Consider the following 24603-nt stretch of genomic DNA (forward strand, 5'->3'; position numbering starts at 1 on the left):
ACCYTTGTAACTRCGTAAAGTTTCCGAAAGAAATTTGTGTCTGTGTTTTACTATTGGTATCAAGATCCTTTAATATTCGATTTCAACTAAACCCCGGAAGGAACTTTATGTGGGATCGACCAATACTTTTATTGCTACTTACATGGATTTATTTACTTTGCCTGTAGAAGAGTCAGTGGTTGATTCATAGGGATTTAAAGAGTTTGCAAGCACGAACTGCACAGCTTTATGAAGAATTTGGAAATTTTGCTGATCAATTTTAACCCAAATCAGGGCTTAAATGTTTGCTGTTAAAACTGCATGCATGCAAAATCCGCAAACCTCACGGCTAATAACTAAATCCGACCATTTCTCCTGCTTAGAACAAAGCCTGCTCCATGCCAGCGGGAATATTGTTTTCCGCATAAAACCATACATTTTAATAAAAAAAGCGCCAATATAAAATATATTTTCGAAATGTGCGTCAATAAAAGGGGCCTCAATACCTGATTTATGGGCCCATTTTAAGATTTATCTTGTATTAAAGCCATAAAGAGCCTTTTACTTTCTCCCTCCGCAAGGCTCTATATTTCATGTATATTAGCGCTGTTAATAAATATGGGCCATAATGGCCATATCTGATTATGTCAAGGCAAAGCCATAAGCGAACCCTGATTAAAAATAAGCAGAAGCAAATTTTCCAAGATTTATATGTCTGTTTTGCAAAATTTCCTGATGTATCCCCCAGAAGTTTACACTTGAGCAACCCATTAAAATGTCATCACTCGTTCTGCGGTTTTATTCGAGGAAATAATATTTGATTATTCATACATGCTCATTTTTATTCATTTATTACGTATTTTGATATATTTGACGGCATTATTGTTTGCCTTTATGTGTTGATTTGCTATTTGGAATTGGTGTTTTTTTACCAATCATCAGCAATTTGACTGAGTTTAGGAATGAAAAGCTTGCTACAGTGGAGGTATAAGAAACCAGTGAAAACTGTTGGTTGAACGTCGATAGTTCTAGCAAAGGAAATCAGCAATTTACGCTAGAAAATCAACAACAATTAATAAAGTCTTCAAACATGACTGGGCGATTCAAATATGGCTTCGAAACACCAAAAGGAGAACTGTATCGTTTTGTATTCGACACTCCATGTTTTATGCAGTCATTTACTTATCGAATCGATTGGATTGTCCCAACCATTTATTATTACGTGCCTTTTTCCTAATCTCGACCATTATCCATAAACGTTGTATGTTTGGTATCAGCTTTAAAATTCCGTTTTTAAATTTTCATTCTTATATTATTGGAACGTGATATTTGTGTTTTTAGGCAGGATATTTACTCGAAATAGCAAATAAAATGCCTAATTTTTATTTAAGTTTTATATTAATATTCGAAATCAAATTAAATATACACTTTGTTAGAATTATATTTTTTTGCTAAATAATGATGATTTATTGGAAATTCTGAAACAAAATACGATTTTTAATAGAGAAATTAATTCTCCAAAATTAAGCGGTTGACTGGTTTTTTTAAATTTTACTTTGTTGCCCGTTATAATGCGAAAACCGGCAAATTTTGAGTTCAACAGTCGACTGAGAAAGCGGTTAAAAGACAATAAATCATTGAACACTTCATGAATTTTTGAGATAGATCATCTGGAAGCTTTTTAGATATTAGGGGAGAACCAGGAGCCTTCATTATTTTAATTTCCCTGATAAAAGTTTGCTTGATATAAGTGATTTAAACCTGCAGTGAAGGGAATGTAGTTAGTAAAAGTGAACGTAAGGATTCACATTATCAGAAATATGCCTTGATCGTTCCACTATTCAAAAAAGGCGAACTCTTTGAGGACGATCTGAGGAAGATGTTGTATAGTGTGGTAGAGGGTTAGTTAAAAAATGGCCAATGGTTTGGAAATTTTCTGCGAAATGCGAACCGAAATAGAACCTTTTTTGCTGAGACTCTTTCTTTGGGAAAAAGGAAAGAAAATATCAACTTTGAGTAACACCAAAGCCTGATGTTGGCCAAGCTTTGATTTTTTTCTACTCTTTTGGGCGAAAAGCGAATGTTTTCAAACTTCACCTGCCTTGTGAAAATGGCCAATTTAGTAATCAAAAAGCTGTCGCTATTAACTTTTTTATGCAATTTTGTCCCGTTTATCCAGAGGCGTACTAAGAAATTTTCTGATAGTTTAAGCTTGAGAAATAACTGAGATTCTTGCAGACAACATTTTCCACATTTTTTCCCAAACCATCCATCTAGGGCATTAAAAAATTCCCTGAATATACTGCTTGACCTGGCGGACGTTTTAGTTAGCGCTACATTTTTTGCTAGCATGCTTCGTTGGAAGAACACCCAGCCCATTGAAGACCGACTTTGGAAAGCTCAAAATTCGTCTATTCAAAACATTTCGGCCAATTTTCGAAGTTTCTTTATATGGGAAAAGGGAATATTAAGTTTTTTATACCGTAAGGCCCCTCCTATCTATTTCCCTGCTCAAACATTTTACACGTTTTTCCCCAAATCAGCCATCTGACGCCTTTAGAACATTCTCACAATATTTTGATTTGAACCTTTTGAACCGCTATGGAGTTTCGAATCTTTTTTTCCATACAAAAATTCTATTACAAAATATCTCGAATACTTCGACTAAAAGTGTAAAAACCAGCATCAAATACTATTGTTGAAAGTGATTAGATTCGCAAAATTCCAAAGATCGAACATCAATAGACTATTCACACAGCAACTAAGCTCGATCGAAGATTTTTCTAGCGTGATTGAGATGACTAGTCAAACAATTAATTTGGATGGTCTCAAAGCAGCTCATTCCCGATCCAATTTCCGCCTAATATTAATCAAGCTTTTGTGTACCGGCCGGGCGTAAAAATCGGATAGACTTCCAAATATCCGGTGGATGTCAATAATGTTGCAAACTCAATTTCAGTCACTTAAATGGCACCTCAGTGTTAATATCGCAAAACAACGAGGCAAAAATGAGCCGGTAATTCAATGGCCGTTTGCAGCCGGGGGAATTCTTCAGGGCCTAATTCCGATGAAAGCCGGAAGTTCGAAAGCATGGAAAATCTACTGGGACGTTTCAGTCTCAACGCTCGATTTATCGTGCCGGGCAATGTTTGCAAACGATTTTTCCGGAATTCAAACGCTCAATTCCGCTGCCGCAAAACGTGCCTCGTTAATAAAGGTTAACACTTTTTTTTATTAAAGCGTGCTTATTGCCTTACAACTCTAGGCGCGCATACAAACATACTTGGTTAAAAAATGAGAACCTTTGATCAATATTTATTTAATTTATTTAGAATGTAGACCGAAGGCAATTACTTATCGTAAACATTATTGCGTTAACTACGCGTAATATTTCAACCCCTTTGTATCCATTTTTCATAACAAAATATTTTTATGAACTGAGCAAAAAAAACTGGCGATAAACACTCAGAAGTTTCAGTCAGTTTTTTCGTCAAAAATCGGTTATATTCAATGGGCAAATTGCTTTCGAAATTAACATCGATTCGCCCAAAAGGCAATTTCACTTCGAAACTCTTTAAGAGTTACGCCCGTGCCACTTTTTCACGTTTGCAAAAAAGCGAAACAAAGTAAATCGTATGCATATTTCCATAAATTTCCATACCGAAATTACCGTGCCCTAATGAAACCAACTGAATACGAAATGGAGAATACATATGAATTGAATTATTTTCTTCTCGATGGATTTATTGCTCTCTAGAGAGATTTGAATGTAAAAAAGTTAATAAATTAAAGATATGTTTTAGGATCATTTAATGGTGAACTCGGAGTTTTTACAAACCAAAACAGTTAACAAATTGCATAATTTATTCATTTTCAGTTTACGTTGTTTTATTTGTTTCTCGATCAATTTCATTGGAAAATATACTGTCTAAAGTAACTTATTTTCCAGGGATGAGTTTCAATAACTCGATTTTTTTATTAGTTCCTTAACTATTAGGCCCTTCTATTCCGAACTAAACTATTTAAAAATATTAAAAACACACGGGAAAATTTGATATTGCAAATAAAGTCCTAGAGGGTAAAAACTGAAACTTTTGAAAGCAAAATTTCTGCAAGATTGATACGCAATCAGCTCAAAAAAACCAAAGTTTTTTCAATTTCTTTTGCAAAGACCTGAGTTATCAAAGGAGTTTTTTATTTTTCCTCCTATCTTTTTCATTTACACAGTAACCCTAAGTCACCTTTTCAGCCCCACAGTGTGAACTTGTCTTCTCCTGGACCCATTTGCCTAATCTACGGCTAATATTAAAATTAAAACTTTATGGTTAATTTAACACAAAGTTTCGATATACAGGATTGTACGAATTGCGGAGTTTTAAACACATTTTAAAGAAAGTAATATGATTTTTGTTTTTTTCATTTAAAACCAGAAATCCGGATTTAGGGCGCAATTCTTAAATCACCATTTAAAATCTTACAGTGTTTTTTGTGATTTTTTTATCTTAAAACGAATATGAAATTTCAATATGTTTCAAATTTTCAAAATCGGTGGAGGAGAAAAAAATTACCGGTGCTTAACCAGAAAGTTGATATTTTGAGATCATCAACTAAGCAAGGAATATTTATGTCTTTGTACTTAAGAAATAGTTTTCTAGTTCAACTGGGAGCTTGCCATACTTGGAGAAAATTTGCATGAATTTTCCACTCTGCAGAACTTTCTCTAAAGCAATTAATTTTTACAAAAACGCACACTGACGGAAAACAGCTCGAACTACAAACCGCTACAAACAGAAATTAAAGCGCTAGCAGTAATCAGAATTTATTTTGATCCAATTTAAAAGCTAGGGCAAATATGGCCTTCAATTTTTTGTGCTGCTTAATTTAGCAACTTTGAAGTCGAAGTAACAAGCTCACCAATTACAATAAAAATCAATATTTTGTCAATTTAACTTTCATTTGGCAATTCCAAATTGTTTTCAGGAAATTTTCGAGAACTTTTCAGCATTTGCTTTAACAAAAAGTCTATAAAGCCATAACAAACTTTTGGCCATTAAATATGACAACGTATCGAAAATTTTCTGCAAATAGAAAGGCACAAAACTCATAATATCTTTGGACTTTGTAATGGTCCAATTATAATTTAAGCTGCTTATTTTGCTGCCTTAGACCTAACGACTCTATTGACCTTTCATTATCAAAGGCTTCGACTGAGGATTAAAACTTGGATTTATTTGAAAATTGTGAAAATACTGACAAAAAATTAAAATAAATTTGTTCGCAAAACACATGCCTTATGTACCTAGAAACTTTTCGATTCTCAAACAAGATCCAACAAAATTAAGCCAAGCGAAGCAAAAAATTGCTAAGAAAACTGCCAGACAAACGGTTTATAAAAAGCGTTTTCAAGCAACCATTTTAGTTTTTTCTAACAGGGTTCTTTTTAACCATTCTACGACTACTTAGCTCCTGATTTACCTTCAAAATTGCTTTTGCTAGATACCCTTGTTTTTCCTAATACAATTTAATGGCGGATGGTTCAGGAGAACAGCACTTTAACAAGGCCACTTGCCATCAAACAACAGCTCAGCTTGAGCTTTCATCAACATGAAAATCGGGCTCTGGCTTAAAATGCTGACAGACGGTTTTCTCCTTAATCAATTTTTCTTAAGCACAAATATAGTTCCACATTTGCTCTGTTGCAATCAATTCAAATTCACTTTATGCAAGTTTTCAAGTTTCGAAATGTTTTTCGCGTAATGTCCAACTTCAAAGACTGCGAATAGCTTAGCACCCATCTGGATTACCTCATGGGAAAAGCTGGCACATAGGAAGTTTCACCCCATTAGCAAAATTGCTGGAAATTAAGAAACTCTGCTTGCAAGCACTCATTAGGAGCGCTCGCAAGAAGTTTAACTTATCACTTTCCCAGATCACATGTTATCTAAGTGAAGCGGATACAAGTGCCTGTTTTTTTGAATCGCTAAGTGAATGAACCCCAAATTAGATTCCCAACCGTGTCAAAACAATAACAATGAGTTAACACACTTCCCTCAACCTTACCCAGTGGAAGTTCGTAAACAAGCTTACTTTTAATGCCTTATAGGGAACTTTGAACTGCCTTTAACAGTAATCTAATTGCAGTAGTTTGTTCTCTTAGCAGGTGAGTTATCGTTGATCCATTAAAAGGAATTGTATTTATTTCAAAGTGCCTGGAACTTTAAACTTTTGCCTGAAGGTATTTAGAGAGTTTTGTGCGATTTGTTTGGGTTAAAGGCAATTTAATTGGCTTCAGGAACACAATGATAGAATCGATAATTTACTTCGGTCTTCCAGAATAAAGGTAGTTGACTTCGGAGCATGTGTAATTGCTTCGCTCAATTACCCACGTATAAGCAATTTCGATAAACTTCCTTTGGCATCTAACATAGATTTGATCCAGCACGGGTCAGAAAACATTGTACCCGGATTTATCGAGTCGTAAAATTTAAGAGGCGTCCTAATGACGAAAATAGAGACAGAAGATTTATTTATTTAATAAAGGCTCTTCCTGAATTTAGTTACGGCCCTCGGCAGCTCATTTGTCAGGCCTAAGGAACGGAAAACGGGATTGATGTTATTTTTTTTGGTCTCCGAAGTTGGTTTTTAATCAACATTGCTAAAGAACGACAACCAGTTCTCGAATGTTGCTGAGAGTAATGATCGGGTTGATTTCTGCCGGAAAAACAATCGGTCATGTGTGAAAGGGATGATCAATAACCAGTTTTTCTATAGAAAAAATTCGCTTGTACGAGTGGCAGCAAGAAAGCGCCGTTATCGAACATTTAGATGAATTTGAAATTTTGATAGCTGCTTTTTAAGAGCTCTGCAAAGAATTTAGCTAAATGTGCGTTTGAAGGAGAGATGCATAAAAGTTAAGTGAGTAGTGAAAATAATTTCAGAACATATCAGAACAGATTTAAGCACAATTTCATTGCCTTAAGATTTAGCCGATGTGAGGTTTTCCTTTGTTCTCACTGCAGAACATCAATCAGAGCTTAAATTGCCACAAATATTCCAACAGATAAAATCCAGAATCAATTAAAAGGATTTTCAACTCCAATTTCAACAAGCTCTAACAGCTCTTCATTCTGTTCGAATTTTGTCTCGTACAGCATAAATCTCGATAAGATCTAGTCGATATCACATATTCACCGTGAATTCATTTCAGTCATGTTTTCGTGCGTACCGCTCTGATTTTGGACTGGGAAAATTGAATTCCTTTCAATATTATACGAGACTTCCAGTTTATTCTTATTGAGGCCTTTCATGCCTTTCTTAGCCCTAGCAATTTTTATATTGCGCGGAGATACATTGGAAACGATTACAACCTTTCCAAGCGATTTATTGGAAGTCGGGCGATTGGAATGATATGGAAAATTTTAGGACCAAGAGGAAATTCGAGGAATCTAGTAAGAGCAATGAGCAACTCAGTTCTTCATAACTGATAATTCTATTCTCATGGCCTTATCGATCTAATCTCAGATACTACAGCTTCAAAATATTGTTCCATAGAAGCTCTGAAAATCGGATGATAGTTCCATGTTTCATTCGTATATTCTTCGTTTCAAAAAAGACCACAAAAGACGATTCTGAAATAGAACCCACTTTTCAAAATACTCAACATTTCAGTCAAGAATTCTACTCCAATTCTATGAAAGTTTAATAACTTCGAAATAATTCTCAAGATATTCCTGCAATAATCCTAGCGGTTCGACGCAAACATCTTAACCAAAATCTAGCTGAAATACACATTTTCAATAGGAATATTGCTTTCGCGTCCGTAAAGTATTGAAACATTTATTAAGGCTGCACAAATGGAGTCAGCAAATCAATACATAAAATACCTTGTCAGTCAAGTAATTTAAGTTATTAAGAAGGTTTATCCATTAACAGACTTTTATGCGTGACTCCTCATGGCCAACACTTGGTGAAAAATATGAGCGATTTTACAAGCGTGCACTCTAAGTTTGAAAAACTTGTGACTCGTAATTTGGAGCCGCTTCAACATTGAAATATTGACGGTCTATTGGGAACACCGGAATCTGATTAGTTACTTCGTTAAAATAGCGCTAAATCTAATTTATTTTCAAACTTCAGGCTAATTAGTACGCTTGAAAAACTGCTAGCATTTAATCTAAATCCAGCATTTAAGGCTTCAACCGTCTACAAAAAGCACTTGACTCTCAGTTCATTGAAAATTGCAAAAACTTATTAAAATTCAGCAAAATATGTCAAGTCAACAACTCAATACATAAATTTCCATGCCAGTCAAGGACTCTCAGTTATCAGAAATGCTCATCCACTAGCTGCTTTTCAGCTGATACAACAAGCGAATCCTGCAAACGACTTGCCCATTGACTGGAAAACCATTACGGCTAGACAATCCTCCATTTTATTAATATCTTGTCGTTTGACCAAGCAAAAACTTCGCATAGAATCAAAACAGTTCATTTAAAAATAACTTGGGCAAAACTGTAATAGAAATTCCTTCTAAACGAGCAAAACGTTCCTAGTTGATTGAAAGGCGTCCAGATTGTTTCAGGGGAAAACACTTAAGTTGAATGCAATGGGAAAGTAAATCGCGTATTTGAACGTAATTGAAAAATAAAACTTCGATGTTATTTTCAGACTGTTTATGCAAATTTTATGCTAATTTGACTGGCATATTTTTCAATTTGCGAAAAGACTGCGAGGCAAGGCAAAGAATCTGCTTTTTATATCTTTACGGGCTTCTTAAAAGAAAAATATTACATAATGTTGAACGTATGCAAACTTGATGCCTGGTTTATCAGAGAGGAAAATGTTCTCTGTAAAAGCATCCTCGGTTACCTTCAGTATAAAATAACAATTTCGAACAAATTAGCTTCCACAATCTCAGCCTCCAACTTAAATATAGGAATAGATGTGAACGTGTTTGGAATATGATTCCGCACATTTAAGGCTTCTGTGCAAATTTCCATATAGAGTTTGACGTGATTGAGCAAACAAAACCCTGCCTGCCCTCAAGCTTTTCAATATCAACTCCTACATAAAAATCTGGGAAAAAAATATTCCAGTAAAAAAGCAATAGTTGGACCCAAGATCCGAGACAGACCAACAATATTCGGACATCAAACAATTTTAGAATTTGTCTAAGAAACTCAAACTTTCAAGTGCTCGAAGCGGCGCTTAATTACAATTCCGCTACTTCCTTTTAAACTTTTTTCTTTAATAAAATGCGTAGGAAACTGTTTAAAGGGAATACACAGAGATTTCAATAGAGAGCTCTCAGTCTAATCACCCACTCAGAGCTGATGTAAATGAAAAATGACTGAAAATCCTTTAAATCGGGAATGAAAAATGATATTCGGGTGAAGCCTTGGAAGCCATTAATAATTAGAACTGAGCAAAGAGCGGTACTTAGCAATATTTCTGAACAGATGCTGATTAATTTACGAAAAAGTGAGCGAAGTTTATGGCTTTGAAGCGCCCCTATTGGAATTGTTGTTTCAATTATTCAATAACATAGATGGAAACAATGGAAGTTGGAAACAATTCGCATTAGCCAAAAACCTCTCAGCTTCCATTCGGCTACTTTTAGCCGGACTGACTAAGACTTTCCTAAACAATAAACGGACAAAACAATCCCATAATAAAGTAACGTGCCGTCGAAACAGGCGAGAAGATTTTCCGCGTATTAAACAGCAAACAAAATCTTTGGAGCAGGTATTAACCCACTTCACAAAGTTTAACCCAGATCGAGATTTAACTGTTGCACTGAACTATCTTGAAGCTGATTCGCATTCACCGAGAGTACAGCGTTTAAACTTGCCAACCACATCAGATTTATCTAGAATATTTTCTTGCTTGCAGAAAGTGGCATCAAATATACGCTTTAGTAAAGCAAAATAAGTTTGGTTTTATCTACTTTCAAGCTCATTTTTCTCTATTTGTTAAGCTGAAATTCTCAGAAAATAAAGCTAAATAGACTAAATTTTGTTTCAGGCAGAAATGTTTTCGTGTAGCTCTGCTACTTCTCACTATTGCTGAGCTATATTTCAAAAATTCATAACTCTTAACTTAGAGCCTGTACAAAGTTAAAACTTCAACAAGCTAAAGACAGCACTTAAATCTGAATGTTCTTACAATTTTATGCTAGTTTCATGAGTAGTTGATTTTTGCGGAATTTGTAAGTGTTGGTACAAAAGACTTTTTCGATGGATAAATTTGAATCCAGTATAAACGTGAAATTCAAATAGTCGAGATACAGTGCATAAATCTGAAATTCCCGATAATATCGGGAATTACGTCTGAGATCCATTTTTATTGCAAAATTATTTAAATAGTGTAAATTTCTGATTTTTGCAGACTACTTAAATGTTAGTATAAAAGTGACCCCTGATTTTGAGCAAGTAAAAAATTTGAACTTCTTAAATCTATAAATGTATATATGAATATGAAAATTGCATTAAAGTAGCACTAAATTCTGATTTTTCCGGACTTGGAAAATATTGGTGCAAAATAGAGGGTTTTGCCCAGAAGTGCACCCTATTCTTGATCACATTTTAACTTTCCCGCTTAAATACAGCACAAAGTTCAAACTTTACCCTTTTGTTTAAAGCACTTTAATCTAAATTTACTGAAGACATGCTAATGCAAGTTAAATTAACTCTATTCTTGAAAAATTCCTAACTCCTAAACTAAAACCTATCCAAACATGGAACTTTAACAGTATATAGAAAACACCTATGCTTTAGTTGGTGGGAAATTTAAGTGAAATCTCATAAGATTCGCATTTCTGGGGGCATTGTAAGTGTTGATAGAAAATAGGCATTTTCTAGAAAATGATTTAAAATTTTATAGGTCTTTTTAGAAATTTTAAGACCTCTATAAATTCGTAACTTTGACAATTTATAGGGAGGATATCGCATTAAGTTTTTGCGAGCTTCGTAAATGTTGGTTCAAAAATGGGCGTTTTCACCCAAGTGCACTATATGGTTGAAAAAATCGTGACTCCTAATTCGGAGCAGCTGCACAGATTTTCTGAGTCTGYGGCAACACAATAATCTTAATATTTTCMCAATTTTTACGATATAGCGCTGAATTTTATTTTCCCAAGCTTGATTCTTGTAAAAATGGGTGTTTCCAKSCAAGTGCACCCTATTCTYGAAACCACTTTAACTGCTAGCTTAAACACAGCACAAAGTTGAAACTTTAMCCATAAATTGTGATTTTTACTAACTTCGTAAATATTGGCGGAATTAACCATAGTACTGGTAAAATTTACGTTTATACGCAACTGCACTATATCCTTGAAAAAATTATTAAATCGTAATTTAAACCCTATGAAAAGACAAAACTATAATTTTATGTAGAAAATACTTGAGACTCAATTGTCGGTAAATTTATTTCAAAAAGCATTAAATTTGGATTTCTGAAGGGTTTTCAAATATTGGTCAAAAAATTGTCGTAAATGTTTGGAAATTGTATAATTTCCATTATAAAGTTGCTATGAACTTGACATTTTCACAATTTATGGAGAGGCTGTTAGTCTGCCTTTGTTAAATTTTTTTACACAAATGTTGATGGCTTTTCAGGAGTTGCTCTAAAAATGGGAGTTTATACCCAAGTGCATTATATTGATTAAAGAAACGAACTACTAATTTGGAGCAGCTGCAAACGTAAAACTTTCGAGTGCAGCAAAAGACAATAAAATATTAGAATTTTGAAAATTTGATTGAAACAGTTTTTAATGCGTRGGCTTGGTCAATATTGGCGTCAAAATGGGAGTTCCCACAAAAGTACACCMTATTCTTGAAATAATTTAAACTTTTATGTGAACCATGGTACAAMCTGGAAACTTTACCCTTCTAACGARAGGAACTGAATCTGAGTTTATTATAAATTTTATACAAATTGCACAAATTCCCGATTTTTGCGAGATTGCTGAATATTGACCTAACTATGGTTCTCCTWAAATTAACGATTTTACSCAAATACACTATATGATTGAAAAATTGTTAACTTTCTATTTAAAGCTCATATAAATATGGAACCWGGACTACTTGTTGAAATCACCTAGGCGTCAATCTGTTGAAAATATCATTCAAATCGCATTAAWTTCAAATTTTTGCAGTTTTAGAAAATCTTGATCGAAAAATTGACTTGGTAAGTRTGGCTCTAAGAATGGGCTTATTTGCGCAAAATGTCATTTCCKTACAAAAAATTCGCAAATCCCAATATCGTCCCAGTAGAAACTTGAAACTGTCACAGTTTGGGACACGAACCTAAATATGGAAGTATGCGAACAGAGTTTAGTAAAACAACTTACAAATATATAATTTGTATAATTTTTCTGTAGCTCTTTGACATCCTCTTGAATCTTGAAAGTACGTTCATATTTTATACAAATTTTTTTGCTTCAGATGTAAATGGTTTGCAAACATTTCTAGATTCATCTTCGATTTCTGGCTAGAATTTTTGTCAATCTTTCTTTAATCGGCGAAAGTAACTCCATATAGATGTAGTCTCGTGAACATTTATCTGAGTATTTCTTTCCATACGCAACCAAATTTACAAAACACTGACAAAACTTAATAAACATCTTAGAACTTAGAAAAACTTTCAACTATTTACTGAAAAAATTAATTAAGCTGCACTATGGATTATTTCGCATTAAACACCGTATCTTGACATATCCAGACTGAAAGATGTTATCTGAAGCCGTAAAAGCAGCAACACATTTACTGCTGTTTCACGACCCAGCGCAACGAAATGCGAAATCTTTTAAGCAACATAAACCCTGGTATCTTACATAGAGTAGTGTTTTACAATAAGATATAGAATTGCAACAGTTTCAACAACACAGACGAAAAATGTCGAGAGATATGGACCATTACGTTATACGGTTTTTGACTGGAAATGGCCTGTTTTCGGGAAATAAAGCTGAATACTTCGCGAAAAGTGGCAAAGATGTGACGTTTGAAACTAAAGGTGAATCACACTTTCTTAAAGTATGAAAAGTTTTATGTGTTATTTTCTCTGGTTGAACTGGTGTGAACTCTTTATGAAAGGCGAGGTACCTGAAATAAAATTTCTACTCAAATCAAAACTAGTTAAAGATTTTTTTAAATAACATCTCAAGCAGCTCTGAACGAATTCGCTCTAGATAGTTTGCAGATAATTCAATGTACTAAATTTAGGGTCAGAAGGAGATATATCTTTCAGTGAAATGAGAATCGCACTGACCCAAAAAGGCCTTTTTCGGTTGAGTGGCATGATACTAATGAAATTGCAAGAGGATTGCAGAATGTTTCGCTGTTTTTGCCCAAACTGCAATTATTTTGTAGCACGCAAAACACGCCCGCTCTTTCGCTTTTCAATTTAACCAATATCGTTAGTTAGTATTGCACAAAGAGTAAATAATCCCCAAACGTTTTGCCTGCTGATAAAGAGCTCCAAATAAAAGATCTAGCCGATGTAAAGGCCTTTAGAACGGAACTAGCCAGGGGCAAATAACAAAATAATCCTTTGGAAATGTTTCTGAAGTTCATTAAGTCGTTTTATACTTTGAACCAAAAAATACAATTTTTCTACAGCAGAAACTAGTTTAGCTTGACCTTGGTCAGCAGCATTTCTAAAAATCAGAATTAATTAAATTGAAAGCGATTACCGATTAAAATCGGTAAATCAGACAATAAATCCTCGCTTTAACTGGTTTAGAATGATTGAATGAAATCAAATATTTGTTTGTCCAAAACCTCGCCCTGAAAGTTACGGTTCGCAAATACAATCATTTTATTGGGTGCGATGGTGGAAAACAAAGCAAACCAGCTGACGGTTTGTGGTTTTTCAAATAAAACTGACCGAAAGCACTGGAACGGCTGCACATTATTTTCCATAGGTTTTTAAGCGGATATTTACTTCAGTCCATTTTTTCACGTTTTAAACGACAGCCAAACCGCAATAAATTGTTTCTAAACCATTGTGGGTTTTTAAAAAGTTTATAAGGTAAAATGAGCAACCGTAGCAGCAAAAGCAGGATGAATGCCGGAAACTTTTAGCATGCAAAGCGCCATCAAGTCATATATGAGAATTTTCACAGAAAATTGAATTTCAGTTGAATTACAATGGTAGAAAGCAATAAATGATGGTAAGTACAGTAGATTAGTGTCAACGGTGTATAAAATCGCATATAAATTTAAAAAAAAGTACATATTATCCTAATTGATAAATAATAATTATAACTATGTTATGGACAAAGTTCAAGCAAGATTCAGCAGTTTTCAAGCTGAAATTCTTCAAATGAGAAAGGAACAATTGCGCCATTCGGGATATGGGACAGGCGGAAAACAACTTAACAAATGTGCATGAAAAATTGTCAGTCATATAATAATTAGCATAAAAAAGTTTTTCATTTCCCAGTCTGAGATTAATCAGGCATGAAAGACGGAATTAAAAACTGGGATTTCAAAAAGGTTTAAAAACATTTATGACCGGTCATTAGAATGTTTACTGATTTATAATTGCAACTGGACCAATTGAACGGAAAATTGCCTGAAAAATCCTTGTCAGAGTTTGTGAAAATTTAATGAGTTTTTGGAAAAACGGCAACGAAAATAAACATTTATGGAACAAGTTAAAGAGGACATTTTTATTTGTTGGATTGCCTAAAGCAAACAAGTTAATCTTTGAATTAAATTCATCTGTGGAACATTCATATTATATAATAAAAAAGAACAAAAATACCTATTAACTATTTAATAGAACAAAAGTTAATAGGCAAAAAGAAAAATAAGTTGTTACGAAATTAATTAGCAAGACTCATAAAGAAATGTGAGTTGATTTTGAAATGCAGCTGTCTAAAGAAATTACATGCAAAACCAAAAGCGGACACTCAAGTAGAAAAATAGAATTCCTTCTAAACTTGACCGATAAATATTAAAATTTGTATTGAGCATACAAAGCTCATAGATTCGATACTGATGTTCTATCAGAAAGTAGAAGTAGAAAATTCAATAAAAACAGACTAGAACAGTCAGCAGAGAGGCGACGAACCATCAATTTGACGTAGTTTTCTTACTTTTGACAAGATTTCTTAGTTTTGTTGTCGAAATAGACATATAAAAAATCAGGTATTATCTAGAGAAGCTCGAACAATGAAAAAACTAATTATTTAGACATTGATTTCAGTTAAGACGAAAGTCTCTACTTCTGAAGATGAGGTGAAAAACATCTGCAGTTTACATAATCATAACTGTAAATTCAACACATTTAATACTAAATGGACTCGAGTAGTTACTTAAAAACGCAACAAAGATAAATTGAGCCCAACTACTGAAAACCCGACTAAATTCAACGATCTAAAACCATTATTTATTTTGTGAAATTATTTTCTGTTAAGCCGACCAAAAGCACCTGCTGTATGAGCTGGAAAACAAATTGTTGAAAAAAGCGCATAGCATTTCCAATAATTATCCCGAACAGAAAAACAGAAACTAATTGCTCTCAATCGTTCAATTTCAAATTTTCTTTGAGCCCGTTTTATATGGCTTCATTTTGCTTTTTTTCCGATTGACATTGCATGATTTTTTTCGAGTTTTGAAGCATTTATGTTTTAATATTTCAAATGTAATTTCCATTTTCCTCCATGTACAGTTCTTTTTCGTTCAATCAGTCTAACAATTATTTTCTCTTCGCTGGTGCGACATTTTATTGTGTTTCCCCATTGCGAGATTTTCAATCAGCCTTTAAAAATCCGTTAAATTTATGTTCAATTGGATTGGATTGTCGAACTTTGTTTCAGTTGTGCTTTTGAACGATGAGAAATTTCCTTGATTGAGAAACAGTGTTGAATTCCCTTTACTCTGATTTAAAACGTTTGAGCACTTTAGATGCTTATTTTTGCAATTTTCATCCATGCCTCTCTGAAAAGCTATAAGAGTTTAAGGATTAAAGTTGAACCCTAAACTGTGCGGTTCAAAAACAATATAATTTTATCTAATGCAATGGCGCAAACCAAAGTAAACGAGCTCACGATTTTGCGGCCTTTCAGATGAAATTGCTCGAAAGAACTGGCACAACTGCACATTATATTGCCAGTTTTCTAAGCGATATTCACTTTATTCCATTTACTCCGTTCTTTTGCCCTTTATTTCCCAAACAACCGGCTATAAACAGGGGAACACTGAACTGATGCGAATTATGTACCATCAACCTGTCTTCTTAACTATGTGTTTTAAATAAATTTTCGGAAACATGTCGGGTTTTCTGTCAGATCTTTTTCCATTCTGATGGTGAGTTTTCAGTTTAATTCATCACATAACTCAATTAAGTCACACCCTTACTACCTACAAAGTTGGATGAAATGACAAGTTTTCAAACAAAGCAAATTATCCCCAGAGAAAACAATCAACATCCTTATTATTACTTCGCAACTAATGAACTGAAGTCTAGAGCTCACGTATCCTTATTCAAACTCCAGTATGGGGCGCAAAGTAGACAAACGACCCAAGTTGGGTAGTAGAAGGATGTATAAATATATGGAATATTTGGCTACCGTCTCCTTATAGCAGAGGCAATATTCTATATTAGAAAATGTGTTTTTCTGCATTCTCTGGATGCAAGGAAGTAGAATAGCAAAAGCCATTGGACGCCTTTATTAAATTTTTTCTTTGGAGTTGAACGTTGCCATTGCGAGTAAGCAAAGGTCCTAAATTGTCTGCATGGATTGTGGGAAAAAACGGTTCGGACAGGAATGTTCGTCGGCCATGCCATCCCGAAGATAATCAGAATTTTTATGTAAAATATTGCACTTTTTTTCAAAAGAGAACTGATTTGAGTTTTCATTCTTTGCGATAATTTTTGCCAAACTTTCCAACTAATTAAAATCGTTTTGAAGATCGTCCGCTTAGACCAAGTTTTCAATGTTTTATAGTTTGTTAGAAAATGTCTGAAATAATAATGCTGCAAAGTTTAATTTTTTAATAAAAATAACCTAAGTAAACATTCCTTGTATATCTGCATATAATTGAACGATTTTCGAAGTGGGAAGTTGCAAAGAAAGTATTGCCAAAGAAAAACAGCTTGTTTGCATTTCGTAGCATGCTGCGTGCTGCTCAAGAAACCGGAAAATTACCTCTTTCGCGAAGGTTTTGCATACCGTTTCGATCTAATTTTAGCGATAATTGGCAGAAATATAATTCCTACACCGATAAATTCAGTCGTTTGCCAATCACATTACTTTGGTAAACTAATCTCGAGCAAATGTTGACTGAAGACTAAAAACGTTTATCTTTTACGTCAAGCAGAAATTGATTGATGGTCGCGCTTATATTTGCCAAAGATGGGCCAATAAACGTAAACACGGAAACTGTTATTGAGCAAATTGTGTGGCCTTAACTAAATTTGATAACTTCATCTTTAGCGATGTCGTTTATCAGATTAGACTAGCCTCCTACAGTAATTTATCGGCTGGAAATTCGGCTATTTTTAGGATGATTAATCCCACATTAATTTCGGATTCTGATTAGATTTTACTAACATGTTTTGGGAGACAGATCATGATGTCTGTTAAACAGATTGCGACAGAATCATTAGAGAAACAAATTTTCCATTCCAGAAACCCCGAAAACCGGGGAAAACTTCGGTCTGAAAGTGTCCAAATGTTATTCTAAATCAAAATTATAAAACAGGTGTCCTTTTTGGATGCAATAGAGATACTTTGAAACATAATTTTAAATTTCGCCAAAAATTTCGAACTTCACTCATCGTTAAGGAAAATTTCTCGAGCAACGTTAGAAAACGTGCATAAACACAGGCAATAAAACTCTTGAATTTTGTTATCAAAAACATAAAACTGGAACCCGTATTTGCATATCTGAGACAGTTCTTAGGCGCCAAGAGTCAGATGCGCTTGATGTAAAAATACAAAGCCGCCCAAAATATTCCCAAATATTAAAGAATAGCCACGAAAGAACCAATAGCTCAATCGGTACCAAAAATTGAGATTAAATCGGAAAAAATGGCCACCAGGTGCAAAGCAATGCTAAACCTAACCTAACCTAACCTGGAAAGAAATAAGAGAATGTGTTTGGTACAGCAGCAAATCTGTCCAAAGCCAAACGTATTTCAAATTAGCAAAGCGAAGAGAGAAAAATATAAAGAATCCATCAACTTCAGTTGCTTCTCGGAAAACGAACCTCTGCTCAATCTAAAAGATTTTTAGATTAGAGATCATTCTTACCAGCTTTTAGCCAGCTGGCGCCCTATCCTCCATTTTCTAACCATTAATCTTCAAGTTCACTACACTTTTACAAACTACCGGAGTTGCCATAAGCGCGATAAGAATTCCATATTTTCAAACTGTGAGCGCGATTCACACTTTTTCGAGAAAAAAAGATACCGAACTACAGAATAAACATGATTATTTAATCATTCGTCCTTTTATGATTGTAGCTTTACTTAGTAGTTGGAATCAGTTTGTTTATTGTACGCATTTTTGTAGAAAGTGCCTGTTCGCATTGCAATATTTTCAAAAGCAAATTTCACGTTCCAACTTATCGAAAGTCAACAACAATTAATTGTACAATACAATAAAAACAAACAATAAAACAATTTAATTGAAAATTCAGAGCCAGAATTTGTCTGAATTTCACTCAGCTGCAGTGATTGATGCACAACGCAAAAACCAAAATTAACAACCGAATTAATTTTGTTTTTTGAAAATTGACTGAATCAAAAAATCAGCTTTAAAATCAAAATGTTCCTCAGTTTGCGAGCGATGATAGAAAACAACTTTTAAAAGTTTTAAATTATTTGGTACAAGCGCGATTCGAAGTGCGGTGCAGTGAGGCGCGTTGAGTTATAACTCACCAACTCACACAGCAGAATAAACGCAAAAGCGCAACTCAACACAGCGTCACCCAGGCCTACTTACTTAAAAGTGTGACCAAAAAAGTGGAGCCATGTTGTTGCATAAGTTTGCCCTCTACGAAAGAGTGTAAAGTTCAAATTTAGTTTTGTGAGTCAAACTGCCAGCTGTTGAGATATGACTACAATGACCGCGTCTTGTTCGAGTCGAAATACCAGTTCTCGTAAAACAAATATGATGTTTAAATTTCGGTTTTTGTGTAAAAACTACATTTTTTTAAGTGGTCTTTTACTTCGCAAATGTTCTATTTACTTCTCCATTCATTGCTATGAAAATTAGGGAGATAGCTCAATGTGTCCCCGAGATATGAGCAAGAAGGTGGGGTTATGTTTGAAAGGATGGCCTCATTTCGCACATAATATTTCTATGGTTAAAATCAAATTTCTGTATGAAAACCTCCATTATATTCTTAATAGCTTTTCATTCGCAAATGAGACTTTTATCCTTCTATCCCGAAATAGGCAAATTAGTCCTGTTGCTAAAATATGACTAAAATAGCGGAGTAATGTTTGAGCCACAACAACAAAAAACTGCCATTTCTTGAAGTGCTGTTTCTCTCAACAAATATTTTATTAGATTATCGATTTGGTGGTATATAAATAAGGGTGATAGCTGAATGTGTCCCCGAGGTCTGAGTTATGTTTGAAATGACACCCGTATTTCGCACATAAAAGATCAATGCTTAAAATTAACTTTCTGTATGAAAACAATAATTATCTTCTAGAGATTCTTTCGTTCGGCAATGGGGTTTTGATTCTTCTATCCAATGATAGCCAAATCAGGACTGTGGGCCAAATGGTGGTCAAAATATGACCAAAAGGGTGGCGTCAGGTGTGAGACAGAGGCCCCATTTTGGTAAACCCCACGTAAAATTCAAATAATGTGGAAATTTGACTTTCAATGTGAAAACTGCCAATATGTTGCCAGAAATGTTCCAATTATGGGTAAACGTTTTACTTAATTTCCCTTCTCTCGGTGCAAAAACAACAAAGCACAACTCAATCTGTTCCTGAGGTGTAAGAAGCAAGGTGGCGTTATATTTCATAATTCAGAGTCTGAGAATTAAATGCTGAGCTAAATTCAATTAATTGACCAATAAAGCTGAGTGAGACACATGAAAGTGAAATAGATAAAAATATAATATATGACAAATGCTTCAATAATCAAATGTATATAAAATAACTATACAACTTAATTTTCCAATCAGAGAACAAACCTTAAAGTCAAATGTGAAACAAAGGATATCAACGCAGCGCGAAAGAGAGAAGGCTAAGAGGGTCTGGATGGGTGCAAGAATAACACCTGTTTATTAGGAAATGGAAAAAAAACTAGCTTTTACCAATTTACCAATCAACTTTTTGGAAATACTCAAGTTGTTTAACTTTCATGCTTTCAAACCCCTCAAACACCGAATCCAAATAAAACGCACTTATTTATCTGAAGCTCTATTTTCAAATATCCTTGGATAAGCTAGCAAGGCTCTTGCCAGCCATATAAAGATCACTTGCCAGTCTTCAAAGCGCAAATATTTTTCTAGAACTAACTGCATATTTATGGAAACAAAATATTGAGCAGAGGCATTTTCAATTTCCCAAATAAACATTTCAACGACGCTTTCAAAACTCGAAGGCAATATTTATTTGGGTGGTTGACAGCAGACGATATTTCTTGTGACTTGGTCCACACATAAACCCCTATTTAGCTAAGAGGACATTATTGTGGGTTCGATGTTTTGTATCAGAATAAATTAACTGTTTAATCTCCCCTGATATAAGACGCAATAAAAAGGTAATTCGCTTCATTTCAATCACCACTGCCAATCTCTTTCTTTATGGGACGCAAAAACTTGTTGTGTCTAGACGACTGAGTCTAAATAACTGATATTAGGTTTCAATATTGCATGGAAACAATGGAGTAAAACAGAGAACATGATGGGCGATATGTAAGAGAAAAGCTATGTATTTGCAGCAGCCAGGTGACTGGATACATGAAACAGCGCTGTTGGTGGCAATTTATGATTAGGGGATTTGATTTGGCGGAAGCACAAAAATCAGCGAAGCATTTAGGTACAGTTGCTTGCACATTGGTAAATGAAACATCAATGACGCATGAACACAGTTCACCGTGCAAATCCGAATTACATTGGGAAAATAATGGCTTATCTGATTCAGATACGGGCGATATTTGCATCATTGCCTAATGAACATGGTTTCCAGTTGAATTTCCATTTCAACTGATATTTCCATCAGGTTTTTGCTTATAGCATTTGGAATTTCCAACAGGTAACCAATGCTTGTACAGTTGGCTGAAATTTCCAACTCAATAACAGTTTCCTTATTGTAAATTGCCAATTTCGCCAGGCAATTACCAGATGTCTAAAAGCAATCAAAATAGCTGGATATTACGTGGGACACTAAATTCAATAACTCCATAAAGCGAATAAAAACGTACGCAATGCGAAGCGCGCGTATGAGAAAAGGGCAAATTAGTTTCACCCTTAGCATCGAACTTGCCGAGTTATGTTAACGGGGATGATTGGAAAGAGAAACCGATAATAAATTTGCTTTCGCCTCCTTCAACGTGTTTGCCTCGAAAGTTGCTAAATCGTTTTCGGGCAATAATAAATGCCTAGACATTCCTCAACTATAGACACGAAGTGAAGAAGCCTTCCCGCAAATAATGGTTGTCCCAAAAGGGCATCCAGAGGCCAATTATTAATGGCTCTGGAAATAAGGAGATGTTTATGTAAAGGGTTTTTGTACTCAATTAGTGAGGTTTTGCAAGGTTCTCCTATTAAAACTGGAATGCTATCAATTAAAGTTTGTTGTCGGCATGAATTGTTAGTGGGCTGAAGAAACCTCCTAGTCTTTGCAGAAATAAAGGAATGCTCTGTTTCAAAGCTTGGCTTCCCTCTAAGGCGGATCTCCTATGAACTAATGCTCATGCATTATCCATTTCTAGAATGGTTGAATTGCCAAGGGATTTTTCCACTAGTTGATTAAAGTGGTCTTTAAACGAGTCATTATTCTTAACTCTGCTGTACCAATGGTGGGTTTGGTTTCATTTAGAGACGCAACGTGGATTGAAAATATGAATAATACCAGCCATGTTTCGCTGTTTTTGGTCGATTTGCTTTAATTTTCTGAGTTGCGTAGGCAAAAATTGGTGGATCAAAAATAATTGTCTGCTGGACTTGTTCAACTGAAAGTTATCAGTTATTTGCCAAAGAATCATAAAAATCCAAGCACAGTTTTGGTAAGAATCATTGTTGAAAACACTTTTCAAGTTTGACTGGTTTGGTGGAGCGGAAGAGCTTTGGAACAGTTTGGAACAGTTGGAGTATAACATTTTAATAAAAAGATGGCAACTTATGCTCATAAAATATCAATTTTCATCATTGTTTTACCAAAATCTAGAATGGCAACAAGGTAAATGTCGGGTAGAAACTTCCATGCAAAAAGAAAACTTTTGTTAACATCTTTTTTTATTTAAACGCCGACGTTATATGAAATTGGAGACAATTTAATAGATTTGATAAAAACTCACTGTCCAGTCTTTAAACTTTACAGTAAAGTGAAAAAGGAGACAATTTAATAGAATTAATAAGAACTCAGTGTCTGGGCGTCTACTTTTTCCTTTAAGGACAGGGTGTAATATCTATATAAATAAGAGTTTACCTTTCCTTTAAGGAAGGCAAGTTGATTCGAAATGGGAATAAAAACGTCCATGTTGCGTTTATTATTTGACCTAGTTTTGCTCTAATCTGCTAAGTCGCAAAGGCAAAGATTACGCTCTTGATAAGTTGATTGAAGGAAGAATTTATCGAGTGTAAACTTATGTGTTATTTTAGAAAAAATTAAAATCTTTGCTTAAACAGATTTTTAAGTTTGATTGATTTGGTGGGGTAAAACAGTTAAAGAATTATATTCTAATAAAAAGATATAGCAAGTCCTGATGCCAATTAGTGTTAAACGATGAAGGATTTTAGTAAGGTTTCTGGCACATTCAGTCGATAGTTTCAAAATTTTTTGTTTAATGAGAACTCAGTGTTTAAACGCTAAAACAAAAATTAAATAGAAACCAATTTTATAAAATTAATAAAAGCTCTAAACGACCGCTTTTCCTTTAAGGAGAGGATCTAAATCCGTTTAAAGCTAGAGACATCGTTTTCCACCTTCAACGCTCATTTTCTATATAAGATCAACTTTAAAGAGTTGTGCTCGTTAAGCTGCATTCTCTTCTTCACGCCAATAATCCATTAACTTTAGCGCTTCTTTTGTTACCTTATTTTAAACCAATTTATCCCTGCAATATAAAGATAATAAACAGATTTAAATAATTGAGTACAKGATCGAAATTCAGCTCATTAGATATCGAGTTAGAAATTCAGTAAACATTGGAAAATTATTCAATTACCTGGCGTAGCAGGAAAAGTARTCATTCAGGGTTTAATTATTAACCGAATGTTTCTCCTTGCCTCAAAAACTTGAAGGCAATTWTTTTGGAAGATCGGTGTTATCAATATCAGCARCTAAAATTGTGTTTCTACGAAAAAATCTCCACTTTTTMTCAATCTTATGCCACTGAGTAGTWAGTTAAGTAGCTTTGTACGATTTGCGCAAGCAAAAGCTGTTGGTRCAATGTTGGAGARTTCACTTTTCATCCCGGAGTGAAAGTAGGATTAAGAAGTTGCAASGTCAAAGTRAAATAACTGAAAATTTGATATTTATTTTGATATTGATAATGATTTTTTGTGCTTTGCACAACCTTCTAAAATCTCTTCAAATTAGCGCCAATTTTTAATCCAATCTGTAAATATTTGTTATATTTTAGTGTTTTGCAATCAAGGTTTCTGGAATTGGGTGAACGACTGGGTTGCTAAATTATTGCTGAAAATATTTGCATGCAACATCGGTAATGGATATGAAAAATTTGCATTTTAGGTGGCATTGTTCGCGAAAGGGCAGTCGTATTAATACCGGCGAATTACAATTGCAAATTTTCGGGCTGAGTACAATTCAGTCAGCTTTTCATCTCGATCAATTGAGAGCTTTGTACCAGTTTTCAACTAATCATATTTCTCTCGCAAAACTTCGTCTATCCAGGTTTGATTCATAAGTAAATTCATAGACTTCCATAAGTAAACCGCATTTATTGTGTGTATATTGATAATGGCTGTTTTTTGTTATAGAAGCGAGATACGTGTTGAAATTGTGTGAGGTGACAAAACGATGTTAAACTTAATTGAAATCGTGCCGGTGGCTTCTTGCTTTGCCTGGCTGCGGTATTCGGAATTATTAATTAGACAATTTTGACAAACGAGTCTGCTAGGAAGCATTTCGTCGCAGGAATGCTGAACAGTATATATAAACTTCGCCGGAAGTCACCAGCTAAGCTGGAACAGCAAATCCTGTATGTTGGCGTAAAATGCGAATTCAACATTATAATGAAAATAAATTCTGCCCAGCTATTTATATCGGCAATGATTTGCCATTCAGACGGTGAAAAATGTGAGAATATGTGCCTGCTCGAATGGAAAAACAAAATGGAATAACTCAACACACCCTTCGGGGATGTAAGTAATAATCCTCGATTTTGCCACATTGCACGATTCCCGGGAAGAAGAAATGATAAAATCGCGTGTAGACGTATTTTATTTCCACGAACTGTTTGCT

The 24603-nt window shown here is 34.4% G+C and overlaps 1 long non-coding RNA gene across 1 annotated transcript in view; it reads right to left on the reverse strand.

Moving 5' to 3' along the window:
- LOC125504502 overlaps window positions 1-24603 on the reverse strand; it is a 91592-nt gene that overhangs the window by 23621 nt on the left and 43368 nt on the right. The window lies entirely within an intron of this gene.

The sequence above is a fragment of the Dendroctonus ponderosae genome, unplaced genomic scaffold, assembly GCF_020466585.1.
Source record: "Dendroctonus ponderosae isolate FM_Combo_2020 unplaced genomic scaffold, Dpon_F_20191213v2 Dpon_F_20191213_5, whole genome shotgun sequence".
Taxonomy (NCBI): Eukaryota; Metazoa; Arthropoda; class Insecta; order Coleoptera; family Curculionidae; genus Dendroctonus; species Dendroctonus ponderosae.